The 4,658-nt window shown below is 38.4% G+C and overlaps 1 pseudogene; it reads left to right on the plus strand.

Annotated features, from left to right (window-relative positions):
• Positions 1-4,109: 4,109 nt before the first annotated feature.
• Positions 4,110-4,230, plus strand: LOC129893629 (5S ribosomal RNA; annotated as a pseudogene).
• The last annotated feature ends 428 nt before the right edge of the window (positions 4,231-4,658 follow it).

The following is a 4,658-nucleotide window of genomic DNA, read 5'->3' on the forward strand; positions in this document are numbered from 1 at the left end:
CTTCGTTTTGAGTGATTCAAGATGTTTTGAAAATATATTTCATAGTTCTATAACTTTCATTCTCTAAAACCCAGTTTTGCTTTTCTCTGCTCGAAAGAGGGTGATGAATTATGGGGGAGGTGCTGCCAGATTTTATTTTGGAAAACCTACATGGACTGTTGTTGGTATTTTGGGCATATCATTTTGTACAAAATTGTAGTAGGGGTGATTCAAAATATTATAATACCTTACAATATATTTCTATAACTTTCCTTTAGGCCACAAATCCTGTTTCCCTCTATTACCCCTTCGAAACTAAGCGACAAAATAAGACAGTAGGCTGTCCAGAATTTACATTTTGATAGTTTTGGCGAGTTTGATTAGTTTAACATAAGGTAAGGTTTTTCCTTTCCATTTGTAGTTTATGATATTGTTATGAAGTGTATTACACATCGTGTAGGTGGTTGGAAATATGAAAATATCACAAAGATGCTTGATGTTAGAAATAACCTAATTTGGAGTCGCTATAGCTAAATTGTAGTCGAAATAATGTATTGTACGTGTGGGGTGCTGCTGAAGGTATGTGGTGTTGTGTTTAAGGGCCTAAAAGTATGCTAAAATATATTTGGGAGCTTCTGGTTGCAGCCTCACGATCCTCTGCTTCGCACGGTTAAAGGTTTTATGAAATAAAGATTAAAGACCCTATTTTGGTATTATGATGTTAAGCAAGTTGTTTGGAGCCTATGTTGTATAATGTTGCCATGTTTTATGTGTATATGAACTGTAGGTTATTGTTGTTGGTTGGCTGTAGTAACTAGGGATGTAATTAGAAATTCGGATAGGGCACGTTATAGGGGAGGTGATGCCCGATTTCCGGTAACGCCTTAACTAACTAAAGAGCTAGTCGAGAAGACAAGCGAGGAAATGAGTTCTATAAATACTCGTGTGCAAATTAAGATGCTGAAAGGTCAAGGGTTATTGATAATCTTATTGCTTTCATGTTAAATAGTGGCAAGGACAATGAGGCGAACGGAATAAAGAGTAAGCCGTAAGAGGTATGTGAAGCTTTCTCTTGGCATGTTTTTGGCATAAGTATGTAAAGCCATTCTTCTTTCTTTCTAGCATGTCTTAGATATAAGTTATGAATGGTTTGTATATGAAACATGGGTATAATTCCATTCGTAAAGCTTCGAGTAAAGTTCATAATTCTTATCCATTTCGTGATGGTAGAACTCTTATAATAGTTGAGCTATTGTCTTTTTAAAACTGTTATATGATAAAATGTAATGCAGGTAAAGCATATCTTTCCATTGTTTTTACATGTCATAGTTTTAGGTGTGATGTGTATATGAAATATGGGGACACACCTACTCAGAAATCTTTGAATATGACTCACGACTCCTACCTACCAATTGAGGTGAGAGCCCCTATGCTAATTAAGTTAGTGCCTCCCACTGTCTCCTCAATATTGAAACATAGAGGGTATGTAAAGCTATCTCCTTTCTCTTGGCATATCCTTAATAGAAGTTCAAGGTGAATATATGGGTGTGCAAGTTAGGGATGATCCCATACATAAATCCCTAAGCATACTTCCTGATTCCTATCCATTTCTGGATACTAGAACTCCCACAATAGTTGAGTTAATACCTCTCAAACTCCTATAGGATGGGAAGTGATAAATATGTCAAGCCTATCCCTTCCTTCTTTCAACCTGGCTCAAGGATAGATGATATATGACACGAGCTCTAGAGTAATTCTATTCTTTAGCTATGAATGTGATTCATGTCTCTTACTCGCTTTCGGGTGTCAAACTCTTAAAGTAGTTGAGCTACCTTTCCTAATCCGTCTAAATGTCGATTTGTAGTGGGACATATAGCTCCCTTCTAAAAGACTCTAGGATGACAGATGTCCCTGATTTCCTTAAGCCAGTTTGCATTACCCTAAAATGTGTCTATAACTCTTGAGACTTCACTTAATGTAGCCCTAGTGGCACTTAAAGGGAACCTGATATGATTATTATACTGATCCACGAATCATAGTCTGTTTGACTACCTTATTAAGTTTCAGATAATGATCCACTTGTGCGTGGTTGATAATGACACCGAGTCCCATAAAGGGTCGGGTATGGTATATAATAATGTCACTGAGTCCCATAATGGCTTGGGTACGATATATGATACTGACACCGAGTCCCATAAAGGGCCGGGTATAGTATATGATGATTATGACACCGAGTCCCCTAGTAGGCCGGGTACGTTATATGATGATATGATTATAACACCGAGACCCATAATCGGCCGGGTATGGTATGATAAGATATGATGGTATTAAAGGGTAACAGTACGATATAGATGCATATTACTCTCTTGACTGAGTCCCTCAGAAAAGGGTCGGATACGATAGATAGGCATGCATATGAAAACCTAATGATGTATTTGTAATGTATGAGATTATGCCATATACGATTGTATGATGCCGCATACGAAGATTTGGTGACACCGAGTCCTACTGGGGGCCGGGTAAACTATTACACATGTGTCCTGCCTCCTTATTTCTATTGTTGTCTTAATTATGATTTATGCTTTATATACTCGGTATATGTATCCAACTAACCCCCTTTCTTCGAAGGGCTGCATTGCATGCCCGCAGGTATAGGTACATGTGTTGGGGATCTATCAGCTTAGGATTTCCACTCAGCTATGTTGGAAGTGCTCCACCATTCCAAAGCCTAGATTTTGGTGCTTATCTTTTAAGGTACATATTGGTTTATTCAGGGGTACGGTGGGGGCCATATCCTGCCATATGATACCATTACTATTCTTAGAGGTCTGTAGACATATGTAAGTGGGTTGTTTATGAGTTTAGTTCAATTATGCCTATACGACATGTTGTAAATATTTTTACGTTATGGCAGCCTGGTCGGCTTGCATGCTCTTTCATGGAATGATATGAATGAAAGATGCTACATATACATTAAAAAGTTTTAAATCAGTGGGGTTATTGTGAGTAGTATCTCTTGTTCATAGTTCGATTTAACTACAGCTGATACATATATGTATGGGGTCCAGGTTGGACCCCATTCATGGCCCAAGGGGCTGGGTCGTGACAGAACTGGTATCAGAGCAGTTTGTTCTCAGAGTGTCTACAGACCGTGTCTAGTAGAGTCTTTATTATCGATGTGTTGCGCACCACATCTACAAACAGGAGGCTACAAGATATTTAGGATATTTTCTTTCTTTCATATCTAAGGTGGTGCGATAGAGCCGAGTCATAGGAAGTGGAATTCCTTATACTAACCTCTGATTTCAAATAAAAGACAATGCCGATTGAAGAAAATGACTGATGATATGGGAAGTTACAAAGCACATAGCTAAGACAAGGCACGAGAGAGGTCTGTCAGGTAAGGTATGGAAATACGATTGACATGTAAAGTTGAAAATTAAAAAGGAAAAGTGCGCTGAAAGCCTAATAGGCGTAGTTCGAGTTGGACATGCGAGGTAAGTCCATCCTTTTATACTATTGTTGATATTGGGCGCCCTGTGAGGGTGCGATATCATGTGATATGATACGTATATATGTATCTTTATGCATGCTGGCCTTGTGAGGCACTGTTGGTATTTTCTACTTGCAGATTTGAGATAGAAAGAGAATAAGATACAAGGTTGTAGTATGTCTTGAAATGTCGTACCCACAATAATGATGAAATTTGGCTAAACCACGAGTATGGATAACCTCGAGAAATACGTTAATTGTTGAATTGATGGCAATAGAAACTAGGAGGTCGGTATTGATATGGTAAACCAAAGGTTGAAAAGACTTGTGACCCTAGGAAAATGATTTACAGAAGACTGGTAGTTTTGGATAGAATGATATATTGAGGCACCGACGGAATTGATACACAGGGATAAGAGTAACTAAGAAGGGTAAGTAACCCATGGTAAGGATCATGAAAATGGTTAATAAGTGTTATACTATGAGGTGAAATACGAACAGGATAAGATATAAATATAACAAGGATCGTTAGGAAAATAAGTAAAGTCTAGTAAGAAAGTGGCTATGGCTAAAGTCTGGTCTACCGAACCAATTGCTAGGTCATCATCTTCGTGGGTAGCTATGCTCCCTATGGGGCAGGATACAATCATACCAGTACTAATGCACCAGATTCCATCAGAACTCTAAAGTTAAGTGTGCTTGGGTGAAAGTAGTATTAGGATAGGTGACCCTCTAGGAAACCCTGTGCGGCTGTGATTTCAGATGATAGGGATATATGTATACATTGGCCGTGCATGGAATTGTTGGTATAAAGAAGTATTGTGGATACATGACTCCACCGTGATAGATCATAAGACCCTTTGAGATTGGGGATGTAGCTTTGCAAAACAACTAATGCACTACAAATCTATTAAAGGTACAAGTGGTACCCACTGGACAAGGCAAGGGCTATCACAAAGCTTGGGACACTAAATGTAGGAATGTAAGTACTGCCTAATTGAGAACTAGAAACGAATATAAGCACTAGCTAGTTATTGATCAAAATGAATCAAAAGTGGCTTCAAATAAATTGCTACGTGACTTGAGTACCAACAATTAGACTGGATTAGCACCTCGCGATTGTGTTAAGCTGTCATATAGGGGCAACCGAAGGTATAGATGATATAAAGGAAGGAATAGATATGGTA

Source organism: Solanum dulcamara, chromosome 6 (assembly GCF_947179165.1).
Source record: "Solanum dulcamara chromosome 6, daSolDulc1.2, whole genome shotgun sequence".
Taxonomy (NCBI): Eukaryota; Viridiplantae; Streptophyta; class Magnoliopsida; order Solanales; family Solanaceae; genus Solanum; species Solanum dulcamara.